Below are 17,212 nucleotides of genomic sequence, written 5' to 3' on the forward strand. Positions count from 1 at the left end.
AAGATAAGGTGTCCATAGGTGCGTGGATTTATCTCTGGGCTTTCTATTTTGTTCCATTGATCTATATTTCTGTCTTTGTGCCAGTACCATACTGTCTTGATGACTATAGCTTCGTAGTATAGTCTGAAGTCAGGCAGGTTGATTCCTCCAGTACCATTCTTCTTTCTTAAGTTTACTTTGGCTATTCGAGGTTTTTTGTATTTCCATACAAATTGTGAAATTATTTGCTTGATAGGTACTGCATTGAATCTATAGATTGCTTTGGGTAGTATACTCATTTTCACTATATTGATTCTTCCAATCCAGGAACATGGTATATTTCTCCATCTATTTGTGTCATCTTTGATTTCTTTCATCAGCGTTTTATAGTTTTCTATGTATAGGTCTTTTGTTTCTTTAGGTTGATTTATTCCTAAGTATCTTATTATTTTTGTTGCAATGATGAATGGAATTGTTTCCTTAATTTCTCTTTCTGTTTTCTCATTGTTAGTGTATAGGAATGCAAGGGATTTCTGTGTGATAACTTTGTATCCTGCAACTTTACTATATTCATTGATTAGCTCTAGTAATTTTCTGGTGGAATCTTTAGGGTTTTCTATGTAGAGGATCAAGTCATCTGCAAACAGTGAGAGTTTTACTTCTTCTTTTCCAATCTGGATTCCTTTTATTTCTTTTTCTTCTCTGATTGCTGTGGCTAAAACTTCCAAATTCAAGTACTAAGTTGAGTAGTAGTGGTCAACCACTTGTAAAAGAATGAAACTAGAACACTTTCTAACACCATACACAAAAATAAACTCAAAATAGATTAAAGATCTAAATGTAAGACCAGAAACTATAAAATTCCTAGAGGAAAACATAGGCAAAACACTCTCTGACATAAATCACAGAAGGATCCTCTATGACCCACCTTCTAGAGTAATGGAAATAAAAGCAGAAATAAACAAATGGGACCTAATTAAACTTAAAAGCTTTTGCACAACAAAGGAAGCTATAAGCTATAAGGTGAAAAGACAGCCTTCAGAATGGGAGAAAATAATAGCAAATGAAGCAACTGACAAAAAATTAATCTCAAAATTATACAAGCAGCTCCTGCAGCTCAATTCCAGAAAAATAAATGACCCAATCAAAAAATCAGCCAAAGAACTAAACAGACATTTCTTCAAAGAAGACATACAGATGGTTAACAGAAAAATGCTCAACATCACTCAAAGACTTGGTAATGCTTCTTAATGAATTCAACTTAACAATAACAAGGTAAAACAGCAAATTTTATACTACGGTTAAGTCATCTTAACAGCAATTTAATAGTGTTATATAATTTACAAGTGTTGTCAAACTAGTTTCTATATGACCCATGTAGCCAAAATTTAAAATGAGAAGCAAGACCTTCCTATCTGGCCCATTACTGAAAAACTTTGCTGACCCAGATCCAAGTCACAGTCCTAACTGTGCTTCAGAGTCCTAGCTATAATATATGTATTATAATGGTAAATCTTCTTCATGATTTTGAGTAAATTAGTGTGGAGTAAATTGTGTAGAATAGTGACACATGGTAAGTGCTTTTACAGTTTAAGTTGTTGTTAATAACTATATTTCTATAGCTCTTCTGAACTATACAGAGTTGTGGTCATTATAAAAGATTATCTGTAGGCAGAGGTAGGTCTTTGGTGAATAGAAATTTCCTTTAAAAGACAGTCCTCTTTAAAATTACTGGAGGAATTTCTACCTTGTCCATCCCTTGCTTTTTTATGTTTTGGTAGCAGCTTTATTGAGATATAATTCACATACCAGATAATTCACTGATTTAAATTCAATGCATCATCACAACCAATTTTAGAACATTTACATCATCCCAGAAAGAAATCCATACTTCTTAACCATCATTCCCTAATCCTATTTGCCTATTTTGGACATTTAATATAAATGGAATTATACTGGGCTTCTCTGGTGGCTCAGATGGTAAAGAATCTGCCTGCAATCCAGGAGACCTGGGTTCGATCTCAGGGTTGGAAAGATTCCCTGGAGAAAGGAATGGCTACCCACTCCAGTATTCTTGCCTGGAAAATCCCATGGACAGAACAGTTTGGCAGGCAACAGTCCACGGGCTTGCAAAGAGTCAGACATGACTGAATGATAACACTTTCGCTTTCATATGAGATGAGGTCTTTTGTGACTGGTTTGTTTCGTTTAGCATATTATTTTCAAGTTTTAAACATATTGTACTTTATTCCTTTTTATGGAGGAATAATGTTCCATTTATGAATATACCACATTCTGTTAAACCATTCATCAGATGATGGAGTTAGGTTGTTTCTATCTTTTGGCTATTGTGAATAATGAATGAACTGTCATGTACAAATTTTTATGTGGACATTTTTTTCACTTCTCCTAGGAATGTATCTAGAAGTAAAATTGCTGCATGAAATGGGAACTTTGCATGAAACGGGACCATACTTTTGTCCAAAGTGGCTATACCATTTTACATCCCTGCCAGCAGTATATGAAGATTCCAGTTCCCCCATATCCTCACCAACACTTGAAATTACCTGTCTTCTTTATTACAACCATTTTAGTGATGATAAAGTGATATCTGGCTCACTTTTAATTCTCTGGGATGATGTATTGGGGAAAACTACTCTTCTCACCACTCCACGCTGGGTTCATGAGGGGACAATACCCTGAGGGCCCAGCCCTGCAAGAGCATCAGGATATTTCCACTAAAACTTAAGTTTTTCTCAGAGGAGAAAAGATTCCCAGAGATTGTGCTCAACTGGTAATTAGTTTCCAATTCACAGACTCACACATTCATACTGCCCTCAGAGGGGGCATTATTGAAAACTGAGGAAATATTTTTCAAGGTATGGCAAAAGAGTTACAGGGCATGTATGCTCAGTCACTTCAGTCATGTCCAACTCTTTGTGACCCTATGGACTGTAGCCCACCAGGCTCCTCTGTCCATGGGATTCTCCAGGTGAGAATACTGGAGTGGTTGCCATGCCCTCCTCCTCCAGGGGATCTTCCTGACCCAGGGATCGAACCCAAGTCTCTTATGTCTCCTACACTGGCAGGCAGGTTCTTTACCACTAGTGCCACCTGAGAAGCCCAAGTTACAGGGCAGATGATCACAAAGCATCTTGACTCAGCAGAAGCCAGAACAAGCTCGCTTCCAGAGAGAAGTTCTATGGACATTGCTGCCCAGCCCCACCTCCTACCATCTGCTCCCCATCTCTGCAATTTCCAGAGACACCAAGGAGCCTTCTGGGGAGAAGGATCAGGGCTACTGGGAGATAGTTACCATAAAGGAAAGAGGAGTCTCCCTGAAGAGGCAGACCCTGCATCACAGCAGGACATCAGAGGGTGCCGGGGTCCAGCCCCAGCAGGAGCCAGGGGTACCCTCAGGATGACGGCCTAGGTGAAAGGATAGCAAAGCGGAGAGAGAGGCTTGATCTTCCTTGATTAACACAGAAAGCCAATAAAGCTCCTGTGTTCCAAGGAGTCATCCTGAAAGAAGAACAGAGAGAGGAAAGGAGAGAAAAGGAAAAACGAATGACACGGGGAGACCAAGCTTCATTGAGCGAGGCCCATAACTTTATTTTCAAAAGGAACTTTTATACCTTGACTTGTACATAGAGGGAAATGAAAGATGCAAAGTAATACAGAGTCAGCCCAAACATTACATCTGTTTTGTCTTTATCAAAACCAGGATTTTTTCTGCACACCTTTCCCATAAACAATGTTGTGTACAATATCTTCTGGCCTTGGAGGCCTGTGGACATTTTATGACCCTTTTTTGATAAAGGCTGCTCAACCAGAAAACTTGTTTTCCCTTAAAGTGTTTCTTCTTTATTTCTCCCAGCCTCAGAAAGTACTAAACAGAGTTACATTCTCACGGAGCAAAGGTGCAGTGAGTTACAACAAAGAAAGAACCAATTAGCTCAAAGGTCTGATGTGGCTAATTCCAAGGCTGCTACTTGTTTTTCTTACATTCCAGCTATGTTAACCAATGCACTCCCAGGTGCCCAATGGATAAGGGATATGGGCACTTGGCAGCAAGCATTGGCCCAATAATGAAGCCCTTTACCAGTACTATCTATTCTAATAATTTTTCATCCCTTAAAGGACTCTATGCTCGTTAGGACTTTTAGAATGTTTTGGCTTCCCGTGCCTTTCAAAGTTGGGGAGTTGTGAACAATCATGTGTGTTAATTGCAAGAGTATGGATAAACATGTCAGGCAAGCTAGAATGCCAACAGAGGGGTTTGAATTGAAACACTCCTATCATGCCCATTAACGAAAGCCCTAAGTTGATTTTTTCCAGAGAAAGGTGGTCAGGGATAGCCCCCTGTTAATGTCAGAAGAGTTGGTGAAAGGCACAAAATAGTAAGACAGACAGATTTTGGTTTTGGGGTGGATGCTCGAGCAGATTCAGGGGGTCCCTTGAGGCCTGATCCACCTTTGCCTGTTAGGTCTCTTCCACATGACCTTTGTCATGGGTGGAATCTCCTGTGGTGGCTCCCAGCAAGAGGGGAGGGTGGTTTCTGGTCCTGCCCTGTATGGCAACTGCTGCCCAGGGTGGAGAGATTTGCCCCCAGAGGAAGTCTGCCGATTGGTGGCTGTTTACTGCACGCCTGCATGCACTGGCCTCTGCTGGGTGTTGTGCTTACTGGGTGCACTTTGCAGAAAGTGTTTCAGGGTAAGGTTTCCTCTTTACGTGCTCCTGCCACCCCCCAAGTGTGTCCTGTGTAGCACTTTCACAGTTACCGCAGAAATGTAAATTTCAGTACATTGCTCTGTTCTCTAGGGTCGGAAATAACACCTGACATTTGTAGACTCTCTAAAGTATTTGCTGAATGAGGATAAAAACTGAAGTCGACACTGGCTCCTTGAACCCAAGCATAGTACCTCACTGTATATATTGTTTTGTAGTTTATTTATGCCTAGTAATCATGAGAAACGCTGGACTGGAAGAAACACAAACTGGAATCAAGATTGCCAGGAGAAATATCAGTAACCTCAGATATGCAGAAGATACCACCCTTATGGCAAAAAGTGAAGAGGAACTCAAAAGCCTCTTGATGAAAGTGAAAGAGGAGAGTGAAAAAGTTGGCTTAAAGCTCAACATTCAGAAAATGAAGAACATGGCATCTGGTCCCACCACTTCATGGGAAATAGATGGGGAAACAGTGGAAACAGTGTCAGACTTTATTTTTCTGGGCTCCAAAATCACTGCAGATGGTGACTGCAGCCATGAAATTAAAAGACGCTTACTCCTTGGAAGGAAAGTTATGACCAACCTAGATAGCATATTCGAAAGCAGAGACATTACTTTGCCAACAAAGGTTCGTCTAGTCAAGGCTATGGTTTTCCCTGTGGTCATGTATGGATGTGAGAGTTGGACTGTGAAGAAGGCTGAGCGCCAAAGAATTGATGCTTTTGAACTGTGGTGTTGGAGAAGACTCTTGAGAGTCCCTTGGACTGCAAGGAGATCCAACCAGTCCATTCTGAAGGAGATCAGACCTGGGATTTCTTTGGAAGGAATGTTGCTAAAGCTGAAACTCTAATACTTTGGCCACCTCATGCGAAGACTTGACTCATTGGAAAAGACTCTGATGCTGGGAGGGATTGGGGGCAGGAGAAGGGGACGACAGAGGATGAGATGGCTGGATGGCATCACTGACTCAATGGACATGAGTCTCAGTGAACTCTGGGAGTTGGTGATGGACAGGGAGGCCTGGCGTGCTGTGATTCATGGGATCGAAAAGAGTCGGACATGACTGAGCGACTGATCTGATCTGATCTGAAATATAGTATTGTTGAAAATTTCCTTTGTCCTAGCGACTATGTAGTATTCTTCTCACAAACTCCCCAAATTTGTCTTGAGCAGGCTCTAGGTTTTGGACATTTACATAGTTGAAAATTTGTAAGCACAGGCTGTAGGTGAGCAGGCTGCGGTAGTTGCAGCACATGGGCTCGGTAGTTGCTACTTGTGGGGTCTAGAACATTCAGGCTTCAGTAGTTGTGGTCCGTGGGATTGGTTGCTCTTCGGCACATGGAATCTTCCTGTACCAAGGATTGAACCCATTTCTCCCTCATTGGAAGGTGGATCCTTAACCAGGGAAGTCCCACTATTATTTTTGAGCACAAATCTCACTGTTTCTTAGGATAAATTCTTAGAATGGAATGGAACGTTGCTGGGTGGAACGATAGGTCTGTTGTTAAAGTCTGCAATGCATATTGCCAAATTTCCCTTCCCCCAAAGACTGTGTGTGAAACCTATTTCTCACACACATTGTCCTTGGCAAGTGCCGTCATTCTCTTCATCTTTTCAGTGAACTAGGCCCACAGAGTATCTCATTGATTCCTGAAGCTATGCAGCCTCTCAGGAGATTGCTTATGAATGCCTTCCCAAGTTTTATTTAAAATTTGTCGTAAAGAAAACTGTTCCCGAGAAAACCAGATCAAAGATTCCTTCTTAAAAGAGACATTTTATAGGTGACAAAGAAAAACAGCAACCAAAATGAATGTCCGGTGAAAGATCACCGGGAAAGTTGAAGGTCGAGTTTGAGTCTTGAATGTCAGGTTAAATGTCATTGCATTCTCCCTAGACTGACAGTCAGCTGGGGGGCAACTTCCCTGGAACAGGTGCTTATCTGAAAATAACTCAGTTATCAGAAAGTAACTCAGAGTTCAGCTCCAATGCAGGCTTGGTGCAGTCTTCTCTTTTACTACTTTCATGTGACATTTGTCATGTTATTGATATTTGATATTTCTTTTTCAGTTCATTTACCTGTTTGCTTCCCCCACTACCCTACTTTTAAAAACCATTTTCCTCAACATGCATGCAGTGATGTGTCCTAGAGTTGTGTGGGTTCTTGACAAACCATATATCATCTCTACTTTTGTCTTCCGTAATCTGTCTTCTTGAAACTGACTTATTTTTTTCAAGACCTAAATAAATTTAGTTCTAAAATAAACTTTACATCACCTGAAATAAAAAAAACTAGTTTCGTTTTCCATGAATAGAAAGTCCCCATAAAATAAATACAATTAAAATAAAGTGTGATTGGATTCTGGGTGGGTATCTATGATTGTCAAAGGCTCTTTGAGCAATTCTCTTCCTTGTAATGGGAAACAATGCAAGAAAGAGATATGCTAGCAATGGATGAGATGTCACAATCAGAATGACTGAAATAAATTTGAGAATGCAGTTACCTCTCCCCTCTAAGTAAACCAATGTTCTCCAGTACTGTGTCCACAGATGACTTAAAATCATCTGTTTACCATGGGCACAGTGGCTGTCACACCCGAGCATGCATCAGCGTTTCCTGGAGTCTTGTTAAAACACAGATCACTGATTCATTAAGTCTGGGCTAGCACTTGAAATGTGCATTTTTAAAAAGGTCCAAGCCATGCTGGTGCTTCAGGTCCAGATCACAGACTCCAAGAAGCACAGGCCTCACTGCATCACCTCTCACTTTAGGAAAAACTGGCTGGAGAAGGCCAGCAGGTGCAAGCCTACTCCATTCATTGTGACTATTTTCCTCTTAAAGTACAACAAGCCCAGGTCCAGCTATAGCATCCAGAGAGCAGTGCTATCGTCTCTCTAGAACCACTCACTTCCTCTAGAAGGAAAACTGAATTACAGTGTGTGACCAGAAGAGAGATTTATGGCCTTCATAAAACCTCCCCACAATCAAGGAGCAGAGGAGGAAGTAGGTGAGAAGCCTTCCTTGGGAAAGCCCCTCTCTATGACTTCTCCCAGAGCTGAATTTCCTGAAGACTGATAATCAAATGGAATTAAGGAGTTCACAAAATTTGACTCTCCATGATGCAAAAAAAATTTTTTTTGAGAACTGACTAAACTCAGTGAGATGAGTAGGTAAGTGATTGTGGAATTTTACAAGCCAAGCTTCTAAAGTTAATGCCTCCCTCTTTTGAAGGCCAAGGTGTTTGAAACTTAGCTCCAGTGATAGAATGCCCATGTGTCAGCATTGGAACCTTCCTCTGAGCCCTTGACATCAACTGTGTGTGAGAATAGAAAATCTCGAGAGAGCTCAACCATAATACTGCCTCCCAACAATTCAAAGCACATTAATTGGTCCATGTTTCCCTCTAGGGTTGGCCCTGCTGCTGCTGCTGCTGCTAAGTCGCTTCAGTCGTGTCCAACTCTGTGCGATCCCATAGACAGCAGCCCACCAGGCTCCCTCATCCCTGCGATTCTCCAGGCAAGAACACTGGAGTTGGTTGCCATTGCCTTCTCCAGGGTTGGCTCTAGAGGGGACCATTACATGTGAAACGTCATGTATGAAACGAGATGCCAGTCCAGGTTCAATGCACGATGCTGGATGCTTGGGGCTGGTGCACTGGGACGACCCAGAGGGATGGTGTGGGGAGGGAGGAGGGAGGAGGGTTCAGGATAGGGAACACATGTATACTAATTAAATAATTTTCTATTAAAGAAAAAAAAATAAAAAAAAATAAAAAATGAAGTACATGAAGCATAGTTAATTTACAATGTTGTGTTAATTTCTGGTGTATCACAAAGTTATTCAGTTTTATGTGTATTTATATATTTTCCATATTCTTTTATATTACAGTTTATTATAGGATATTGAATATATTTCCCTGTGCTCTACAGCAAAACCTTGTTGTTTATCTAATTTATATACAGTAGTTTATTAATCCCAAACTTCTACTATATCCCTCTCCACCCCTTTCTCCTTTGGTAACCATAAGTTTGTTCTCTATGTCTGTGAGTCTGTTTCTATTTTGTAAATAAGTTCATTTGTGTCTCATTTTAGATTCCACATGTATGTGATATCATATTAGTCTTTCTCTGTCTGACTTATTTCACTTAGTACAATAATATCTAGGTTCATCCATGTCGCTGCAAGTTACATTATTTCACTTTATGGCTGAGTAATATTCCATTGTCTATGTATACTGCATCTTCTTTATCCATTCATCTGTTGATGGACATCTAGGCTGCTTCCATGTCTTAATTATTATAAATAGTGCTGCTAATGAACTTTGGAGGTGCATGAATCTTTTGGAATCAGTGTTTTCTCCAGACATATGCCCATGAGTGGGATTAGTTGGGTCATATAGAAATTCTATTTCTATTTTCTAAGGAACCTCCATACTCTCCATAATGGCTTGACCAATTTATATTCCCACCAACAGTGTAGGAAGGAGAACCCTGCTTTTTTTCACACACTGTCACAGTAGAAGAAATGCTCTCCTTTACTGCTATATCTAGGCTTCTCTCATGCCATGTATCATTCGCTTCATCAAGGATAGTCACCACAGTTATTGCTCTGTTCTTTGATTTATTTGACTGGAATGGGTCTTAGTTGCAGCACTCAGGATCTTTGTTGCATCCTGTGGGATCTTTCATTGGGGGCACATGGCCTGTCTAGTTACAGCTCACAGACTCTGGAGCAGGCAAACTCAGTAGTTGTGGGGTGCGGGCTTTAGTTGCTCCAAGACGTATGGGATTCCCTGACCAGGGATTGAACCAGCATCCCTGCATTGCAAAGCAGATTCTTAACCATTGGACCACTGGGAAAGTCCGTATTCCTCTGGTCTTGACTATAAAATGTTCCTTTTAATTTTTTATAATAAACATAATAGTGCAACAAATGTATTTGCACATATAATTTTCCCTTCAGTTGAAAATATTTCCTTAGGATACATGCCTAGAAGTGGATTTCTCAGTCAAAAGCTAAGGATATTTTGAGGGCTCTTAATATTTGCTGCTAAATTGCTTTTGGGTATGGACCTAACAGAAGATATGAAGAAGAGGTGGCAAGAATACACAGAAGAACTGTACAAAAAAGATCTTCATGACCGAGATAATCACAATGGTGTGATCACTCACCTAGAGCCAGATATCCTGAAATGTGAAGTCAAGTGGGCCTTAGAAAGCATCATTACGAACAAAGCTAGTGGAGGTGATGGCATTCCATTGAGCTATTTCAAATCCTGAAAGATGATGCTGTGAAAGTGCTGCACTCAATATGCCAGCAAATTTGGAAAACTCAGCAGTGGCCACAGGACTGGAAAAGGTCAGTTTTCATTCCAATCCCAAAGAAAAGCAATGCCAAAGAATGCTCAAATTATTGCACTCATCTCACATGTTAGTAAAGTAATGCTCAGAATTCTCCAAGCCAGGCTTCAACAGTATATGAACTGTGAACTTCCAGATGTTCAAGCTGGATTTAGAAAAGGCAGAGGAACCAGAGATCAAATTGCCAACATCTCTTGGATCATCAGAAAACCAAGGGATTTCCAGAAAAATATCTACTTCTGGTTTATTGACTATGCCAAAACTTTTGACTGTGTGGATCACAACAAACTGTGGAAAATTCTTAAAGAGATAAGAATACCAGATGACCTTACCTGCCTTTTGAGAAATCTGTATGCAGGTCAGGAAGCAACAGTTAGAATTGGGTATGGAACAACAGACTGGTTCCAAATAGGAAAAGGAGTACATCAAGGCTGTATATTGTCACCCTGCTTATTTAACTTCTATGCAGAGTACATCATGAGAAATGCCAGGCTGGATGAAGCACAGGCTGGAATCAAGATTGCCGGGAGAAATATCAATAACCTCAGATATGCAGATGACACAACCCTTACGGCAGAAATTGAAGAAGAACTAAAGAGCCTCGTGATGAAAGTGAAACAGTTGGCTTAAAACTCAACATTCAGAAAACTAAGATCATGCCATCCAGTCCCATCACTTCATAGGAAATAGGTGGAGAAACAGTGGAAACAGTGACAGACTTTATTTTCTTGGGCTCCAAAATCACTGCAGATAGTGACTGCAGCCATGAAATTAAAAGACACTTGCTCCTTGGAAGAAAAGCTATGACAAACCATATTAGACAGCATATTAAAAAGCAGAGACATCACTTTGCCAACAAAGGTCTATCCAGTCAAAGCTATGGTTTTTCCTGTAGTCATGTATGTATATGAGAGTTGGACCATAAAGAAAGCTGAGTGCTGAAGAATTGATGGTTTTGAACTGTGGTGCTGGAGAAGGCTCTTGAGAGTCTCTTGGACTGCAAGGAGATCCAACCAGTCCATCCTAAAGGAGATCAGTCGTGAATATTCATTGGAAGGACTGATACTGAAGCTGAAACTCCAATACTTTGGCCACCTGATGCGAAGAACTGACTCACTGAAAAAGACCCTGATGCTGGGAAAGATTGAAGGTGGGAAGAGAAGGGGACGGCAGAGGATGAGATGGTTGAATGGCATTACTGACTCGATGGACATGAGTTTGAGTAAACTCTGGGAGTTGGTGATGGACAGGGAAGCCTGGTGTGCTGCAGTCCATGGGGTCACAAAGAGTTGGACACGACTGAGCGACTGAACTGAACTGAATATTGGCTGCTGAATTGCCTTCGGGGGAGGGGGGATGTAGAACTGACCAGCATGTTAAATTACGTATACCCTCACCAGAAATGACTATTATCAATGTGAATATTTTAAACAGACGCATGTCATTTCATTTCTGTTCTGGTTAGCAGCATGTCTTTAAAATGAGTGTAAAGTTGAGTACTTTTCCCACATTTCTTAACTAATTTTATTTTCCCTTTCTGAATAATTTGATTATGTCAGCCAACTTTTGGAAAATAAATTATGGTGAGTCTGAAGACCCAGAACAGTATCTTATTTACTTGCTTTCTGTGCTCCCTGAACCTTCAACAAACTGGATGACATTTGTCCATTCTTTCCTTTAATCCATAAATATTTGCTGAGCACCGGCTGTGTGCCAGTGTTCTGGCTGCTGGAGATGGAGGAGTGAATGAGGCAGGGAAGCTCTTGTGGGCAACAGACACTCAAACCAACAGAGACAAAGTCATTTCATACATGGTGAGGACATGGAGGAAATGAACTGCAGATGGATAGTTAGGTGGCTCTCTTAGAGGAGACCACAGAGAAGCCCCCTGTCATTCACTTGTTAAAAAAAAAAAAAAAGCCATCTCTACGGCTTCCTGTTTTGCACTTAGAATAAGATCTGCACTCCTGCAGAATCAGGCCCCAGTCTGCCTCTCTGACATCACCTCCTTCCAATCTCCTCCTAAATGACAGTGCTCCTCAAACACCAGACTTGTTCTCATTGCTCCTTCTGGCTTCAAAGTTCTTCTCCTATGTTTGAATGGCAAGCTCTTTCTTAATATCGAGTCTGAGTTCAGATATCAACTCCCATGAGAAGATTCTGCTTACTGTCCTATATAAAGAAGTACCTTCTAACCCACCAGTCACTATCCTGTTGTGTTTATTTTCTTCATAGCATTTATCTCTCTCTGAAATTAATTGTTTGCTGCCCAGCCCTTTGCCTCTATAAACTCCAGGCATGTAGGAACCATTGCCATCTTGTCCACTGCTTCAGTGATGTGTCTGATAAATACACAGAACTGCCCCAGACATCTGATATCAATCACCTGACTTTATTCCTGTAAAGTATCCATTAGGTGAAAAGTTAATTTCAGCAGATAAGAATGCCAGGATTGGCAATGGTTTTTTTCAAAACGTCAGCAGTTAAACACTTGAGTTGGGAATATTGCTTTTCCACAAGGCATTTCTCTGGGGATGGTTTACTAAAATAGGAAAATAACTGATAACTTTATTATCCAAATAGGATATTAATAGTATTAGTGAATCTGAGAAGACTATATATCAAGGGACTAGAATTAGTGAGCAGTAGTTAAGGGCAGTTAAAATTTCTTGCAACATTTGATCCTGTAGGCAAAAAATTCTGTGGGCCAGTTATTTAATCCTGATAGAGATTTTTGGTTTCTAATGATTCCCCAAAGCCTTGGAGTATTGATGCTGTGGAATCAAAGTAGCTGAAGAGGGGCTCTTGACGAATCAGATTCAAATCCTAAATGTCTTTGACTCAGCACTCTTCTGTTTGCCCTATGTCTGAATATTCAGATATAATTTTAAATTAATGAACACGTCCTGTCCATCTCTATAGACAATAGATCATTGATAAGGCCTCTGCTGAAGTATAGTTCTGTGGTAACCAAGTAAATACAGGTAAACTTAACTCTTTTTAGCTGATTCTGTGACATCACCTACGTATCACATTGTTTTTATGGGAAAGTGGAATCTGTGTTTTTTACTTATAGGTAAATACAAAAAATATAGCTGGTGTGGTGCTAATATCACCCCTTTTCCTTGCCCAGGAAACATGTGAGAAATGAGACAGAATATGGCAAATGGAGACAAATATCACTTGCAATAGGAGCTTATTTTGGAGATTTTGATTTGGGGGCCTCCTTATTTAAAATATTTTTTTATTTATGACTGTGTTGAGTCTTGGTTGCATCGGGTGGCCTCTTCGTTGCAGTGCTTGGGCTTCTCTCTAGTTGTGGCCTGCAGGCTCCAGGGCACATGAACTCTGTAGTTTGCAGCACGTGGGCTCTCTAGTTGAGGCATGTGAACTCAGTAGTTCTGGCCCATGGGCTTAGTTACTCCATAGCATGTGGGATCTCTGTTCCCTGATCAGAGATCAAACTCTGTCCCCTGCATTGCAAGGCAGATTCTTAACCACTGGACCACCAGATAAGTCCCTGATTTAGGGCTAATACTGAATCCTGACCCTCCCTGTTACAACAGTCCTAAGTGGGACTCTGGGAGAGTCCAGGTGCTCTCCCAGAAGGGAAAGGCAGGATCAGAGGTTAGTATTCCTGGTTTATTCTTCTGAGATAAGTCAGTACACCTCACTTGGGACAGAGTGAATAAGGGCTCTGAGAGGCCAGGAGCATGGCACTTATTGAGCTGCTCCACATGGAAGGAAATATCAGCAATGAGCAAGAAGCATTTCCCCTCTTGAGAAGGTCTATGGATTTGTCTCTGTAGTCCTAGAGTGTTGCCAGCTGGTGTGGCCTGGGTTCAAAAAGGCCTAAGAAAGGATGACTGTGGATTCATGCTTTCAGGACTGCCTGACCTTCTTGTTGCTCATGTTTTGCCAGGGAAGAGTCAGGAAGGCAGATGCCTAGCAGATCTGCATCTTTTCCTGGTCACACTTTCTTGTGTCCTCAGTAGGGAATTGGAGTAGAAAGCCACGGCAGATACTGACACTGTTGTAGTAGAGTTTCATTAGCAGACATTGGCAGTAGGACTCTGTGTACAGTACAATCTTGATGTCTTGAACCCAGGAAAAGGTAGAGCAGTGGGCTCTTCCTGTTTACGAAACAGGATTTGAGATGTAGCAGCTAATTATGTGACCTCAGGCTACTTTCTTAATTTTCTTAAAATCCTGGTTAGCCTTTTGTAAAGTGAATGTATTATGTAGAAATGCCATGTAAAAATGGTGGAAAGGGAGAACATATTTGTGAGATGTATATAAAGAACACTGACAACTCAAAAATAAGGAGACAAACTGGTCCACTAAAAATGGACAAATGATTGATTTGAAGCAAGTATTTTTAAGAGACATGAGTAGCTAATAAGCACATGATAAAAGGCTCCATATCATTTGTCATCAGGAAATGCAAATTAAAACCAGAGTGAGATACCACTACATACCCTTTAGAATGGCTAATATTATAAAAACTGGTAATAACCAAGTGTTGGCAAGGCTGGAAGCAACTGGAACTTCTATGTTACTGATGGGAATGTAAAATGGAACAAGTCTGGAAAACAATTTGAGATTTATTAAAAGTTAAACACATACCTATCATATGATGTGGCCTTTCCACACCTAAGTATTTACCCAAGAGAAATGAAAGCATATGACCACACAGAAACTTGTGTATAAATACTCATAACATCTTTATTTGTAATAGTCAAAAACTGGAAACAACATAAATGTCCATCAACAGGTGAATAGATAAACCATGGTATGTCCAGCATATCTACACAATGGAATATTATTCAGAAGTAGAAAAAAAACCAAACTATGAAATATATACAATCATATGGATGAATCTCAAAATAATCATGCCAAGTCAAAGAAGCCAGATCAAAAAATAAACCCTTCCAAACCCAGTACTTTGGCTCCAATATTTTGGCCACCTGGTGCAAAGAGCTGACTCATTGGAAAAGACCCTGATGCTGGGAGGGATTGATGGCAAAAGGAGAAGGGGGCAACAGAGGATGAGATGGTTAGATAGCGTCAGTGACTCAGTGGACATGAATTTGAACAAACTCCAGGAGATAGTGAAGGACAGGGGAGCCTGGTGCGTGCTGCAGTCCAGGGGGTCACAAAGAGCTGGACACAACTTGGCGGCTGAACAACAGCAACAAACCCAGTACATCTGTATGACTCCATTTGTATAAAATTCTAGAAAATACAAATTAATCTGTAGTGACAGAAAGCAGATCAGTGGTTACGTTAGACTGCAGGTATGGGAAAGGTTGAACACAAGAAAACTTTTGGGAATTATAAGAACATTTGGTATCTTGATTGTGCTGATGGTTTCATGGGTGTGTATACATGTCAAAAGGCTTCCCAGGTGGCTCTAGTGGTAAAGAACCTGGCTGCCAGTGCAGGATATGTAAGAGACATGAGTTTAGTCCCTGGGTCGGAAAGAGCCCCTGGAGGAGGTCATGGCAACCCACTCCAGTGTTCTTGCCTGGAGAAGCCCATGAATACAGGAGCCTGGCGGGCTACAGTCCACAGTGTCCCTAAGAGTTGGACACGACTGAAACAAGTTAGCATATACACGCACACATGTCTAAGCTTTAAACATGTTCCATTTACATAAAGTATACCTCAATAAAATTGTAAAAGAAAGCAAAAGAAGTAGGGAAGGAAGAAGAACTGATACACAGTAATAAGGAAGAATTTCACAGTGTGCTGAGGGTGAGAAGCCAGACACTAAAATAGCACATGTCGTACGACTCCATTTATATACAATTCCAGAAAAACCAAACTAATCTCCAGTGACAGAAAGCAGGTCTGTACTTGCCTGGGTTAGAGGGTGGAGGAAAGAATGGACTGCAAAAGGGCAAGAGGGAACTTTTGGATGTGATAGGAAGGTTCCGTATCTTGATTGTATTGGTTGCACATGAATATACATCTATCAAAGCTCATTGAGTTTTATACTTTAAATGGATTCATGTATTGGAGTAAATTATATCTACCTCAATAAAGTGAGTTTAAAAAGAATTTTAAAATGCCTTTGTTTAACTCTCGCTTCCAGGAATCATTCAAGCTGAGAATAACACAAAACATAAGGGCCTGAGAGGTATCTTTGCTTGGGAAAAATACTTAAACGGGCCTCTCTGCTATGTAAGAGTTAATCCCAAATCCTATTCCTGAATGAAGACTTTGGGGACAACAGGGAACTCACCTGCTGTGTAATAACATAAAAATTTTTGCTTTCACTAAGGTTAGAGTTAACATTCTGGCTAATATTCACGAGGTGTTACTGGCTTCATTCCTCTGCCTGGGGCCAAATTGCAAAGGGAGTTGGGGTCCTGGACTTCTAAAGAGGGAGGATTGGATTAAAAAGACCCTCATCCAGGACTTCCCTGGTGGTCCAGTGGCTAAGACTCTGTGCTTCCAATGCAGGGGGTGCAGGTTCGATCCCTGGTCAGGGAACTAGATCCCACATGCCGCAACTGAGTTTGAAACCCACAACTAAAGATCCCACATGCCACATCCCAAGTGTCATAACTAAGACCTGGCACAGCCAAATATATATATATATATTTTTTTTTTTTTTTTAAGAGTTAGCAAAGTTAAAAAAAAAAAAAAAGACTCTCATCTGAGAGATAAACTGGTTCCTGAAACGTGAGAGGTCAGGGGCTAAGGAACAAGAGGTGAGCAGGGGACCTTCGAGGCGGGACATGGCTTGTGAACAAGCAGGAGTCACGATATCAAGTAACCTTTTTTGAGTTGTTCTCTTTCTTTCCCTCCTTGACCTGTTATCCACAAGCTCTCAGTAAAGTTAAATACTACAACATTATATTAACTGCTTTTGAGAACATTAGTGGGGGGCCATGTCCAGTTACAGTGATATGTGGGGAGCCAGGGAAACTTGGAGACATGAATACACAGTTGTTGGAAGTGGTCATCAAAGAGACCCACAGTAGTGATCCACAGCAAAAGGTGATAAAAGCTCAGCAACAAACAGTCTGGGGAAACACATGAGGACACCTCAGGGATTCTCAGAACTATAGCTGGAGGAAACTGGATTTCCTGCACTCCATCGCAGCACGAGGGGCCCAGACTCTATTACTGGGTG

This window comes from Bos grunniens, chromosome 1 (genome assembly GCF_055505025.1).
Source record: "Bos grunniens cultivar Pamir isolate PY7600 chromosome 1, Bosgru_T2T1.0, whole genome shotgun sequence".
NCBI classification, from domain to species: domain Eukaryota; kingdom Metazoa; phylum Chordata; class Mammalia; order Artiodactyla; family Bovidae; genus Bos; species Bos grunniens.